We start from the raw sequence: 15,115 nt of genomic DNA, 5'->3' as shown, positions 1-15,115 counted from the left end.
TTTCAGGTGACGTCACCTGATCCACGATCCACAGATCCACAGACAACTTATTTTTATATATATAGATAGTTTTTTTTTTTTACTTATGTCCTGGTCGTCATTTATACTCCCTGTGTCCCGGTGCTTTGTTGATTGCTAATCGAACATTCCTTTTGTCCTGGTCGCTTTCTCTTTGAGTTTCGTCATTTATTTTTTTCTTTTTTAGTTCTTTTAGTTTTTACCTTTTTTAGTTTTTTTTAGTTTTTTTTTTAGTTTTTTATTGGTTTTTACCTTTATTTTAGCTTATTTTTCAGTTTTTTCCTTTTTTTTAGTTTTTTTTAGTTTTTAGTTTTTTTAGTTTTTTACCTTTTTTTAGTTTTTTTAGTTTTTTTAGTTTTTTAGCTTTTTTATTTTTTTTATTAGTTTTTAGTTTTTTTTGTAGTTTTTGCCTTTTTTTAGTTTTTTTAGTTTTTTAGCTTTTTTATTAGTTTTTAGTTTTTTTTGTAGTTTTTGCCTTTTTTTAGTTTTTTTAGTTTTTTAGCTTTTTTATTTTTTTTTATTAGTTTTTATTTTTTTTTTGTAGTTTTTGCCTTTTTTTAGTTTTTTCAGTTTTGACGTCACCTGATCCAGTTTTTTCAGGTGACGTCACCTGATCCATCCACAGACAGACAGACAACTTATTTTTATATATATAGAAGATATATATATATATATATATATATATATATATATATATATATATATAATATAAATAAACAATATTATAATAAATTAATACAAAACGTTAAGAAAAAGTGATAAAATAATTAAAGATAAAAAGGGTAAAAACTACTCATAAAAACCAAAAAAAAATTAACTCAGGCGATAGTTTACTGAGCTTGATTGTTGGCTTTATCATTCAGTATCCTTAGAGCCTTTTGGCAGTTTAATCCAATTATCAGTTTTACACTCTTTACACTAGATTTATCCTTCTCTACAATTTCCACAACTCTATCACCATCAACAATTACTTTGCCAGATTTCTCCATCAGGTTTTCTTCAATCAAAATAGAACCACCACTAACACCATCTACTTGCATCATCTACATGATTTTTGTGAGGTTTATCCTTTGTCCTGTTTAAGCTTTTTTCTTTTACCTTTTTCTTGAGGCGCTTTATCAAGTGTTTCTGTGTCATTTAAAATTGATATTTGCTCACTACTTGGCATTTCCACATTGTTTTGTACAACCTGCACTGGTGAGCCAACACTACTTGGATTCACAATTGGAGAATATTTGTGTGAAATCTGGTCATGTATTTGTGCTGGGAGCGTTGAGTCTGAGATGGGTGAATTTGTGACATCAGACTTTGTTGTGAAGTCCCTACACTCAAAGCAACAGAGGCAGGAGATAGTGGCGAAGGCCCTGGAGACTACATTGGGGCATAAAAGCTCACGTGCTGCATTATCTAAAAGTTCAAGATAAATATTTCAAAATAAAATAAAGAAAAGAATAACAACATATAATTAGCTACATTTGACATTGCACTACGCGATTTTGGGGTGCCTCAGGTAATTGATGATGCTTCTGTAAGGCAATCTTTCTTCTTAAAGCGTCAGTTTTAACAACTTTAAAAACTTTGCCTACAAAATGCTGCCTTTTCTATGAAAAACCAGCTTGTCATTATCTATACTCTTTAAACACTGGAAAAAATGCTGTATTTAAGCAGCATTAGATTTAGAACATACCTTTAATATAAAACAAAATATGTTACTAATGGTTTTGACACAAAACGGCATATTTTCTAAAATGGACAGAAAATACATGTTACAAATTATCCCCGTCCTTCTCTAACTTAATTATATTTTTTTGAAGATATTGTCACATATTGATAGATCTGTATGTCTGAAGGTGGTGATTTCGAAGAAGCCCTTGTAGTCTAACTAACAAAACAACCAAAGATGTCATAACTAAATAAAGCAAATCAACAATTAATTTCTAATCCACAAAATTTAAAAAAAAAGAATCCAGCATTAAAGAACAAAATACAGTGTAGTAAATAAACGATTAAGAGTCCAATTTCAAATTATCTTAGAAGATAGGTTATAGTATGCCAAGTCAAATTATTTGAAAGTTTGCTAAACTAAAATGCAATTAAGTATTGAGCTTTCCAAGGCTTGTAGTAGCAAAAAAAAAAGAATATTTGCAAAGATGGTAGATACATTCCCATAGGAAGGTAGATCTTTCTTCGCTGTTCTATGGGAAGGTCACCTCCCACCCGTCAGATGTAAAAAAAAAACACCCTATTTGGCAATTCATAAAAAAAGCGAAAAATAGACAAATTGCCCCCCCCCCCCAAATTTAATACGTTTTGTTCCTTAAACCAAACATTTAACTTGGTCGAATTGGCGCCATTAGCTGTAATACAAGGATGGTTGTTCATACAAAGATGGTTTTTTCATAGAAGGATAGTTGTTTACACAAAGATGGTTTCAAGCAGTTCGTGGTAACGAACTGTAGTAAGGAGTGATCCGGCTCAATAGTACGAAACTCTAAAAAACTAAATTTTGACCGTGATCAGTCTTCTGGCAAAAAATATGAAATTCCACAATTTTGTAGATAGGAGCTTGAAACTTCTGCAGTAGGGTTTTCTGATACGCTGAATGTGATTCGTTAAGATTCTATGACTTTTAGAGGGTGTTTCACCCTATTTTTCAAAACAAGGCCAATTTTCTCAGGCTCGTAACTTTTTATATGTAAGACTAATTTTGATGAAACTTATATATTTAAAACCTGCATAAAAATCCAATTCTTTTGATGTATCTATTAGTATTAAAATCCCATTTTTAAAAGTTTCGTTTACTATTGAGCCGGGTCGCTCCTTACTACAGTTCGTTACCACCAGCTGTTTGATTACATTTGAGGTTTCGGCATTTCTTTAAAAGGTTAATTTTATCCCAGAGTACGCTGAAAAATCAGAACCACTGGAATACAGTTAAAACTTCTTTGAGTAAAGCTTAAATGAAAATTAAAAAAAAATCAGACAAAATGTTCCCCAGAAAGTGCCATTATACCAGAGATGGGCTGTACAACCGTAATAGTAACAAAAGGATTTTTCCGAATTGTTCATGAGGATAAGCCATGCGCATCAGTGTTAGTGGTTGAAGCTTAACGACAACAAATAAATGCAAAGTCACTTTTCTTCCGTACTTAATAGAAGAGATATGACACTACAGTATTCATCAGACACATTTCTGTCTTTGAATTGAAAACATCTGAACACTATTTAATAACATATAGAACAAAAACAAGTTGGCACACAAACCAAGTTTGACTATGAATATGATTAAACAAAATGGGGAAAAATCCTGTGAATTGGAAATAGGCCAAACTTGGACAAAACATGCTGGCAATCCTGTAACCTTTGAGATGGATTTACCATGTATGTCGTTCAGACAGTCTGTCGTTCTGTCTTTTGGATCTGTTCCTGTCACGGTTGAACCAGCTGGTATTGATCCTGTAATTGTTGAGATGGCTTTACCGAGTGTGTTGTTCAGACAGTCTGTCGTTCTGTCTTTTGGATCTGTTTCTGTCACGACTGAACCAGCAGGCGTTGATGTCAGGACTCAGGAGACAGGATCACAACAATTTAACTTTCGACCTTTTGGATCAAATAAGGACAAATGCAAGATCTTTGAGAAAGAACGAAAGAGGCTCAGTCGGACATCCTGGGCCTTTGCAGCAGAGCTGAATGATCGTGACAAGGAGAGAAGAAAAAAGGCCATGACTCGTGCTGAAGAAATACAGAAGCTATTAGACCCAAGCCTTACAAAGCTGAGATCGAAAAAAAAGGAAAATGGGCTCCGTAATGAGTTTTACAAGGCAATAGAAAGGTATGATGATAATTTTATTTTAATATACACAGATGGTTCTTTCAAGTTGAATCAAGGAAGTGGATGTTCGATAGCCATTCCTCGCCGTAAACAAGTAATATGCATAAGAACAGAAAGTAAAAGTTCAATCCAAGCCGAATATGAAGGAATATTGAGAGCATTGGAGGTAATTTTAAGCCCAAAATGGGGATCTCAAGATTCGGTAGTTATTTGTACTGACTGTTTGAGCTGCTTAGACTCTATAGTAAGTATAAAAGCTTCCAAGAAAGAGGTACTGGTAAGGCGAATTCAAGACACGCTTGTTAAAGCCTCAAAACGGCTCAAAACCTTGAAGTTGTTATGAGTGCCTGGGCATGATGGAATTTGGGACAATGAAATGGCAGATACGGGAGCTAATTATGCTAGAAGAATGCAAAACAAAATAGATGTTATGAACTATTACAAAATAGAGTCTATGATGAAACTACCAAAGTCATTGTCAGTATTTACAAGACACAAAATTACACCAACAAAGTGGCGTAAACCTTGAAAGAACATCTGTAACAATTCTTTTTTGGCAGATATGTAAAGTTTTCTGGAAATCAAAATTGTTTATTCCATAGGCTAGGTTTTGATTTCTTGGTAGGTTAGTTTTGGTTCTTAAAAAATGTTCTTTTTGCCTAACTTTGGATATATAGAGAAAAAGAACATTTTTCTCAATTCATGATAATACTCACTTCACAGTAAGTGACTTGGGAGCTAGCTAAAAACAACCTAAAAGCATAATCAAACCCCTTTTAAGCCCCTTTAATAACAGCTGCCAAATTAACATTATCGTTGTTTAGTTAAAACTTATGTAGGTAAAATTTAACAGCTGAAAATCATAAATCAGGGAAAAGATTCCCCTGAAAAATAATAAAACAGTTAGTAGCAACAAACTGTATATAAGGAGCAACAAGGCTCAATAGTTACCACAACCCTCAAAAACAGATTTATTATCAATATATCTATCAAAAGAATTCACTTGTTATACTGATTCTAAATATATAATATTCATTAATTCTAACGTCACTCATCAAAAAACTACGAGCCTGAGAAAGTTTGCCTAATTTCCGAAAAAAAGGGGGTCTACCCCCCAAAATTCAAAAAAGTCAATGAAAACCTTAACATCAGTTTAAGCGTTTGACAAAACCCTACTGTAGAGGTTTCAATCTGTCAGTCGCAAAAATGTGGAACTTTACATTTTTTGCCAGAAGAAAGATCACACATGCGCGTTTATCTGTTTTTCCCATGGGTGATCGTACAGAACTAGTAATGCTAGGATACCGGGAGTGGGCTCATTAAAAAAAAAATATTGAAAGTTCTGGTGTCCTTTTTAAGCGACCAAAAAAAGTTGAAGGTCAACTAGCACTGCTCCTAACCCCGTCCCCCAAAGTTGTTCTATCAAAGTTGTGGGATAGCCACTTTGTTGAGTATAGTTAAAAGGTCCAATAGCTACGCCTTTGAGGATCACATCACCTCCCACAGCCCCTAGGAGGAGGGGTGTAATTTACGAAATTTACCTATTGTTTACGTATAGTACTTGCTATTGGGAAGCATACATACACTTTTGGGAGGGGTTATATTTCACAGGGATAGTTTTCTGTGGAGAGGGAAGTTTTAGGGGAGAATTTTCCAAAGGAAGCTTTACACTTCGAGAATTTGCCAAAATTCTTATACAAGATTCTTTACATTTGTTTCATTTTCTCTCTGTTGACTCAATTTCACACATGGAGATGTTCTGAGGGAATTGTCCCGGAGAGATTATCAGCGGGGTTGGAATTGTATGAAGAAGCTTTTTGTGGGGGGAGATTTCCTCGGAAACATAGTCACAAAGTGACTTGTTAAATTAATAAATTATCTATAAGACTTACATTTTGAGGTGCTGATGCTTACCACTTACTACCTCCTGTGGCCACCCATGTGACCTAATTCTGCATCAAACTAGAATTATAATAAAATTGAAGTCAAGTTGTCAGCAAATCTATTCTCTTTGCCAAAAAATTAATATTGCAATTAATTATCTCCAAGACTATGTATATATATATATATATATATATATATATATATATATATATATATATATATATATATATATATATATATATATATATATATATATATACATATATATATATATATATATATATATATATATATATATATATATATATATATATATGTAATTATTGATAATATTAATATATAAAATAACATTAATACTATCAATTATTAATCTTATTTGATTCTTACAATCAATATTAATTATTATTTTTATTAATAATGGATTTATTTATTTATGCATAAATAAAATTTTATAAATAAAATAAATTGTAAAATAATATATAAGTAAATTTAATATTTTATATATAAATAAAATAATTTATTGATTTAATATATAAAATAAAGTTCTTTATCTCAGTATGGCAGATTTTAATTGTGTACTTTAATGAACTGATAATATGAAGTTTGAATGGAGCTGTAATTATTATAAATTTAGTACAGAATAGTTGATTTAGTTGGCTTTTTACATTTTACAAAAGAAGGTAAAATGTGTCGTTTGTTATAATTGCAATTTACATGTTACAAAAAAAATTCTTCCCGTGGACTAAGTCTAAAGGTCACCAATGGAGACCGTTAATCCACCCCTTGCGAACGAGGACGTGTTCACTAGGCAAACTTTCGTATCTTTAAGGTTTTTTTTTTTTTTTTTTTTTTTTTTTTTTTTTTTTTTTTTTTTTTTTTTTTTTTTTTTTACAAAAAATTTCATTTTCAACTAAGAATTTAGAACTTGTTTAAGAAATAAAAATTTTGATGTGTAGCAAACAAGTATTTTCCAAACGTACAATCCTGTAAACTTCTTTGATGTTGAAAAGAATTTAGGCCAACATATCATACAATTTCTAATACTGCGTTCAGTTCTATTCTCTATGATTGACAAAAACTTTATACAACAATGAAGACCTACTAGTTTCTTTATCTTCTTCTAATATAAATCGCATTTCGCGAACAGTTTGTCTCTTAAGTCTTGGAGAATAATGCATCTGAGCGACTCTGGTCGCTACTGTTTCCAATTTTGGCTTCTTTCTCGAGCCGATTGCTTGTAACACTGCACGATTGGCTTCCACTTGACACATCTCTTCCATCTCCACCCTTTCCATCTCTTTAACTTTGACTCTTAGCTTTGCTTGTTGTTCAGGGTCTTCAGTCCTAGATCTGGATTTGGCAGCCTTTATTAATGTTTCCCTTTCGCTTTCTTCGTGTTTTTTTCTTTTTGCTTTCTCTAAGTCTTCGAGAAATTCAATTTGAGCTCTAACATCTTGACCAACATAATAATCTCCTTTGTTCTTAATAAATTCCATTTTATGTTTCGTGATAACCGATAGGCGTTCCAATATATTTTGTAGTCGTTCTTGAGTAGCGTGACTAAGCAGGGTAATGAAATCTGGGGATATCTCTTCTATGCCAGGATATTGAGATAAGACTTTCTGCACTTTTCCTTGTAATGACGTTGGAGGAAAAAATACTTCGTCTTCAACTGATCAGATTTGAGTTCCAACTAACATAGTGGGACCTAGGAGTCTTTGAGATTCCTCGGCTAAATTTACTCCACCCATCGTTGCCACATCATTGATATCATCATCACCACTAAGGACAGGCGAGGAATTAAGAGACGAGCTGAATTTGTTTTCTTTGGATATGATACTCTTTTGGACAGAACTACACATGGACACAGGGCTTTCTATTCCTTTGCTAACTGTTTTGAGCTGATTGTTAACTGTTTACACATGGACACAGGGCTTTCTATTCCTTTGTTAACTGGAGTTTCCAAATTCCTATAGGGTACCTTTTCTTTCGGGATGACTATTCTGTTTTGTATATTTTGGGTTCTAGGCGGTTCAGGTGGTGCACCAATTGTATGTTGGGTAGCAACAGGAGCTTGCACAGTTATTTGAGTTTGGGGGCTTTGAAATAGGTTAGGCTGTATGGCTCTGATTATTGGAGCATTTGCGACTGTTTTGGAGCCAAGTGGGGACATGGGACTAGCTGGCACAACTGGTGGTGGAGCAGGTGCTGAATTTAGAGATGGCGGAACAAGTCCATCAATTTTTATATCACCCGTAGCCAAAGAATACCGAAAGTATGGTAGTGTTTTCTGAAGGAAGGGGAATAAGCTCTGATTCTCTGACAAATTTAGTTCCTTTTGGATTCTTTGTGTAAATTCGTCAGGTTGAATTTTTTGATCAATTAAAGCTTGAACAAGTGTTGACACATTTTTAGAGGCACCTTCTGCTCGATCGTTGCTTAGTTTGAGGAGTGTCACTAGGATATTCTTCTAAATCTAAAGCTAAATCTTCTTCTTTTTCAAAAGCTAAATAATTCTTCTAAATTTAAGACCCTTAGGTTCGTTTTAAGTTTTAATGTCGCTCCTTACTTTCATTTAAAAAAACTTGTTTTTTTTATTTAATTACATATAGTAATGGTTATTGGGAAATGTACAGACGTTTTCAGGGGTCTTTTACGCGTTGGGAGGGGGGAGGGTTACATGGGAGGATCTTTCCATGGAGGAATTTATCATGATTGAAGAGAATTTCCATGAAGGGGTCGCAGGATTTTCTAACATTATTAAAAAAAAAAAAACAATGAGAAAATAAATGAAAAAAAAATTCAACTGGAAGTAAGGAGCAGTAAGAACGTTCATCTCCTCCTCAATATCTCGCTCTTTACGCTAAAGTATATATGGTAATTTTAACAATTAATCCTACCGCCTTTGTGATTCAGGGGTCATTCTTAAAAAATTGGGACTATATTCAAGTTTCAGTGTAGAGAAGGGTATTGACAAGGGGGCAAACCCTCATTCACCCCCTCGAATCTCTAAATCATAAAAATCAATGACAAGAAAAAAAAGCCAAACAAAAAAACAACAGAGAAGCCTGAAAAACCAGAAAAAACAAAACATAAAGCTGAAAGTGCAAAAAAGAAGAAACAGAAATGAGACTGTGATCAAAAATTTAATTAAGAGCTTCCATTGAAGACGTTTTTAGTTGGCATAATTCTTATATATTTAGCATGGTAATGTTATCTGTCTCAATATTTATAATCATATTTTTATTCAATATCCTCTGAAATCCTTTAAAAATTAACTTTACAGAATAAAATAACATTTGTGAAAATTATACTCATCGCATTTTGATATTGCAATTCTGCATAATTAAATAGTAGCCTCAGATTCGTAGCTTATAAGCCTTTTAACGTTTGCAATGAAACAAATTAAAAACATCTGCAAAATACGTACTTAGTAAGTTTTGATTTATAGGGGTCTAACCATAACTCTGTAGCCTATATTGGTTGACTTTCAATCTTTTTATTACTTCCTTGAACATACCTATATAATCACAAGTCAAAAGATTAACATCATATTTGTATAAAAAAAAGTTGAAGACTGAAAGGGGCGGTACCTGAAGGTGGAATAGAACAAGGAGCCACAATACAGCCCTCTATTAAAATCAAATACCTTAATATCTTCAATATCGAACTGAAAGTTTTCTATAAAACTAAAAAAAATAATTTCTAAAGTATAAGAACTACTAGTGATCTTGAATTTTTCTAAGCAATTACTTTTTTTTGCTGTGTAAAAGCTAGTCCTGAGTAATTGTCTCCTTTTACTGTGAGGGCCTTTTAGGTATATAATTTGAAGTTTCAGGGATTTCTTGAGAAGTTTAATTTTATTCCAAAGTAAGCTGCAAAATCTACATCATTGTAATATAGTCAAAAATTCTTAGGTAAAACTTAGATGAAAATTAAATATCCGGCAAAAGATTCTCCAGAAAATGCTGTCATACCAGACATGGGCTGTACAACCTTAATAGCAACAAGAACGACGCAATTAAAAGGCTGGATTTCCCATCACACGGTTGTAATGCCGGTGTCAGAGCTGTTACGATTGTAACGCTGTACAATTGGTTAAACGTTCAAAAGTAGGCGGGGCCAACAGCATATAAATACTGCTATTCATTAATTGGTTTTATTAGTTGCAAAATAACTGTCAAACTGTAAACATGTTTTAATTTGTGAGACATTAAAAGTCTTATATTTAAAAGATCAACAAGCTTTTAGCTACAGAAATATCAAATCCTGTGTGGGTCTTAAGAAAATGGCGTGTTCTCAGTTTCTTTATGAGTTTATGTACACAGACGTGGATGAGATGGCAAAGAGTGACCTAGAAAGTCAGTTAGCATCTCCAAATAGTAGTCTCCAAATAGTGAGCCGGCTGGACAAGGACAGCACCTTCTTCTGGAGACAGAAAACAGCAAACACCAATTACCACGTGTAAACCATGCACCAAAACAAGGACAAACACTACAGACACCACCCCAGGTATCAGCACAAAATATTGTGAAACAATCACAGTTGGGACAAAATGTAGTTCAACAGAAAGTGGCTGTCAGAGCTCAACATAACCAAGTTAGTGCGGTTAGTGGACCATTGATGTCTCTAGAAAAGGCTAAATTAAAATTGAAGAATATCCTAGTGAAACTCCTCAAACTAAGCAACGATCGAGCAGAAGGTGCAACTAAAAATGTGTCAACACTTGTTCAAGCTTTAATTGATCAAAAAATTCAACCTGACGAATTTACACAAAGAATCCAAAAGGAACTAAATTTGTCAGAGAATCAGAGCTTATCCCCCTTCCTTCAGAAAACACTACCATACTTTCGGTATTCTTTGGCTACGGGTGATATAAAAATTGATGGACTTGTTCCGCCATCTCTAAATTCAGCACCTGCTCCACCACCAGTAGTCCCATCTCCCCACTTGGCTCCAAAACAGTCGCAAATGCTCCAATAATCAGAGCCATTCAGCCTAACCAATTTAAAAGCCCCCAAACTCAAATAACTGTCCAAGCTCCTGTTGCTACCCAGCATATAATTGGTACACCACCTGAACCGCCTAGAAACCTAAATATACAAAACAGAATAGTCATCCCGAAAGAAAAGGTACCCTATAGGAATTTGGAAACTCCTAATCAGCTCAAAACAGTTAATAAAGGAATAGAAAGCCCTGTGTCCATGTGTAGTTTTGTCCAAAAGAGTATCATATCCAAAGAAAACAAATTCAGCTCGTCTCTTAATTCCTCGACTGTCGTTAGTGGTGATGATGATATCAATGACGTGGCAACGATGGGTGGAGTCAATTTAGCAGAGAAATCTCAAAGACTCCTAGGTCCCACTAAATTAGTTGGAACTCAAATCCGATCAATTAAAGACAAAGTATTTTTTACTCCAACGTCATTGCAAGGAAAAGTGCGGAAAGTCTTATCTCGATATCCTGGTATAGAAGAGATATCCCCAGATTTCATTACCCTGCTTAGTCACGATGCTCAAGAACGACTAAAAAATATATTGGAACGCCTATCGGTTGTCACAGAACATAAAATAGAATTTATTAAGAACAAAGAAGATTATTATGTTGGTCACGATGTTAGAGCTCAAATTAAATTTCTCGAAGACTTAGAGAAAGCAAAAAGAAAAAAAACGGAAGAAAATGAAAGGGAAACATTACTAAAGGCTGCCAAATCCAGATCTAGGACTGAAGACCCTGAACAGCAAGCAAAGCTAAGAGCCAACGTTAAAGAGATGCAAAGGGTGGAGATGGAAGAGATGTGTCAAGCGGAAGCAAATCGTACAGCGTTACAAGCAAACGGCTCGAGAAAGAAGCCAAAATTGGAAACAGTAGCAACCAGAGTCACTCAGATGCCTTATTCTCCAAGACTTAAGAGACCGACTGTTCGCGAAATGCTATTTATATTAGAGGAAGATAAAGAAACTTGTAGGTCATCATTGTTGTATAAAGCCTTTGTCAATTATAGAGAATAGAATTGAACGCAGTATTAGAAATTGTACGCTATGTTGGCCTAAATATTTTCAACATCAAAGAAATTTTGCAGGATTGCACGTTTGGAAAATTCTTGCTTGCTACACATCAAAATTTTATTTCTTAAGCAAGCTTTAAATTCTTTGTTGAAGGTGAAATTAAAAAAAAAAAAAAAAAAAAAAAAAAAAAAAAAAAAAAAAAAAAAAAAAAAAAAAAAAAAAAAAAAATATCCCTTAAAGTTACGAAAGTATACCTAGTGGACGCGTCCTCGTTCGCAAGGGGCGGACTAATGGTCTCCACGGGTAACCATTAGACTACCTATATATATATATATATATATATATATATATATATATATATATATATATATATATATATATATATATATATATATATATATATATATATATATATATATATATATATATATATATATATATATATATATATATATATATATATATATATATATATATATATATATATATAATATAAAAAAACAATATTATGATAAATTAATACAAAACGTTAAGAAAAAGTGATAAAATAATTAAAGATAAAAAAAAGGGTAAAAACTACTCATAAAAACCAAAAAAAATTACCTCAGGCGATAGTTTACTGAGCTTGATTGTTGGCTTTATCATTCAGTATCCTTAGAGCCTTTTGGCAGTTTAATCCAATTATCAGTTTTACACTCTTTACACTAGATTTATCCTTTTCTACAATTTCCACAACTCTATCACCATCAACAACTACTTTGCCAGATTTCTCCATCAGGTTTTCTTCAATCAAAATAGAACCACTACTAACACCATCTACTTGCATCATCTACATGATTTTTGTGAGGTTTATCCTTTGTCCTGTTTAAGCTTTTTTCTTTTACCTTTTTTCTTGAGGCGCCTTATCAAGTGTTTCTGTGTCATTTAAAATTGAGATTTGCTCACTACTTGGCATTTTCACATTGTTTTGTACAACCTGCACTGGTGAGCCAACACTACTTGGATTCACAATTGGAGAATATTTGTGTGAAATCTGGTCATGTATTTGTGCTGGGAGCGTTGAGTCTGAGATGGGTGAATTTGTGACATCAGACTTTGTTGTGAAGTCCCTACACTCAAAGCAACAGAGGCAGGAGATAGTGGCGAAGGCCATGGAGACTACATTGGGGCATAAAAGCTCACGTGCTGCATTATCTAAAAGTTCAAGATAAATATTTCAAAACAAAATAAAGAAAAGAATAACAACATATAATTAGCTACATTTGACATTGCACTACGCGATTTTGGGGTGCCTCAGGTAATTGATGATGCTTCTGTAAGGCAATCTTTCTTCTTAAAGCGTCAGTTTTAACAACTTTAAAAACTTTGCCTACAAAATGCTGCCTTTTCTATGAAAAACCAGCTTGTCATTATCTATACTCTTTAAACACTGGAAAAAATGCTGTATTTAAGCTGCATTAGATTTAGAACATACCTTTAATATAAAACGAAATATGTTACTAATGGTTTTAACACAAAACGGCATATTTTCTAAAATGGACAGAAAATACATGTTACAAATTATCCCCGTCCTTCTCTAACTTAATTATATTTTTTTGCAGATATTGTCACATATTGATAGATCTGTATGTCTGAAGGTGGTGATTTCGAAGAAGCCCTTGTAGTCTAACAAACAAAACAACCAAAGATGTCATAACTAAATAAAGCAAATCAACAATTAATTTCTAATCCAAAAAATTAAAAAAAAAAGAATCCAGCATTAAAGAACAAAATACAGTGTAGTAAATAAACGATTAAGAGTCCAATTTTAAATTATCTTAGAAGATAGGTTATAGTATGCCAAGTCAAATTATTTGAAAGTTTGTTAAATTAAAAATGCAATTCATAAAAAAAGCGAAAAATAGACAAATTGCCCCCCCCCAAATTTAAAACGTTTGGTTCCTTAAACCAAACATTTAACTTGGTCGAATTGGCGCCATTAGCTGTAATACAAGGATGGTTGTTCATACAAAGATAGTTTTTCATATAAGGATAGTCTTTTACACAAAGATGGTTTCAAGCAGTTCGTGGTAACGAACTGTAGTAAGGAGCGATCCGGCTCAATAGTACGAAACTCTAAAAAACGAAATTTTGACCGTGATCAGTCTTCTGGCAAAAAATATGAATTTCCACAATTTTGTAGATAGGAGCTTGAAACTTCTGCAGTAGGGTTTTCTGATACGCTGAATGTGATTCGTTAAGATTTTAAGACTTTTAGAGGGTGTTCCACCCTATTTTTCAAAATAAGGCCAATTTTCTCAGGCTCGTAACTTTTTATATGTAAGACTAAATTTGATGAAACTTGTATATTTAAAACCGGCATAAAAATCCAATTCTTTTGATGTATCTATTAGTATTAAAATCCCATTTTTTAAAGTTTCGTTTACTATTGAGCCGGGTCGCTCCTTACTACAGTTCGTTACCACCAACTGTTTGATTACATTTGAGGTTTCGGCATTTCTTTAAAAGGTTAATTTTATCCCAAAGTACGCTGAAAAATCAGAACCACTGCAATACAGTTAAAACTTCTTTGAGTAAAGCTTAAATGAAAATTAAAAAAAAAAATCAGACAAAAGGTTCCCCAGAAAGTGCCATTATACCAGAGATGGGCTGTACAACCGTAATAGTAACAAAAGGGTTTTTTCCGAATTGTTCATGAGGATAAGCCATGCGCATCAGTGTTAGTGGTTGGAGCTTAACGACAACCAATAAATGCAAAGTCACTTTTCTTCCGTACTAAATAGAAGAGATATGACACTACAGTATTCATCAGACACATTTCTGTCTTTGAATTGAAAACATCTGAACACTATTTAATAACATATAGAACAAAAACAAGTTGGCACACAAACCAAGTTTGACTATGAATATGATTAAACAAAATGGGGAAAAATCCTGTGAATTGGAAAAAGGCCAAACTTGGACAAAACATGCTGGCAATCCTGTAACCTTTGAGATGGATTTACCATGTATGTCGTTCAGACAGTCTGTCGTTCTGTCTTTTGGATCTGTTCCTGTCACGGTTGAACCAGCTGGTATTGATCCTGTAATTTTTGAGATGGCTTTACCGAGTGTGTTGTTCAGACAGTCTGTCGTTCTGTCTTTTGAATCTGTTTCTGTCACGACTGAACCAGCAGGCGTTGATGTCAGGATTCAGGAGACAGGATCACAACAATTTAACTTTCGACCTTTTGGATCAAATGTGGAAAAATGCAAGATCTTTGAGAAAGAACGAAAGAGGCTCAGTCGGACATCCTGGGCCTTTGCAGCAGAGCTGAATGATCGTGACAAGGAGAGAAGAAAAAAGGCCATGACTCGTGCTGAAGAAATACAG

The 15,115-nt window shown here is 33.5% G+C and overlaps 1 long non-coding RNA gene across 4 annotated transcripts in view; it reads right to left on the bottom strand.

The window, feature by feature from the left end:
- Positions 1-744: 744 nt before the first annotated feature.
- The window catches only part of LOC136042657 (uncharacterized), a 35,855-nt gene continuing 21,484 nt past the window's right edge, over positions 745-15,115 (bottom strand). For all 4 annotated transcript variants that reach the window (XR_010621377.1, XR_010621376.1, XR_010621375.1 and 1 more), the window contains exons 4-5: positions 12,346-12,936; positions 745-1,425 (exon numbers count right to left, since the gene is read on the bottom strand). This is a non-coding gene — a long non-coding RNA (uncharacterized LOC136042657). The remainder of the gene's footprint in view (positions 1,426-12,345; positions 12,937-15,115) is intronic.

This window comes from Artemia franciscana, unplaced genomic scaffold (assembly GCF_032884065.1).
Source record: "Artemia franciscana unplaced genomic scaffold, ASM3288406v1 Scaffold_1681, whole genome shotgun sequence".
In the NCBI taxonomy this organism is placed as follows: domain Eukaryota; kingdom Metazoa; phylum Arthropoda; class Branchiopoda; order Anostraca; family Artemiidae; genus Artemia; species Artemia franciscana.
The sequence above is the reverse complement of the archived record's forward strand: the minus strand, read 5'-3'. Positions and strand labels throughout refer to the sequence as shown.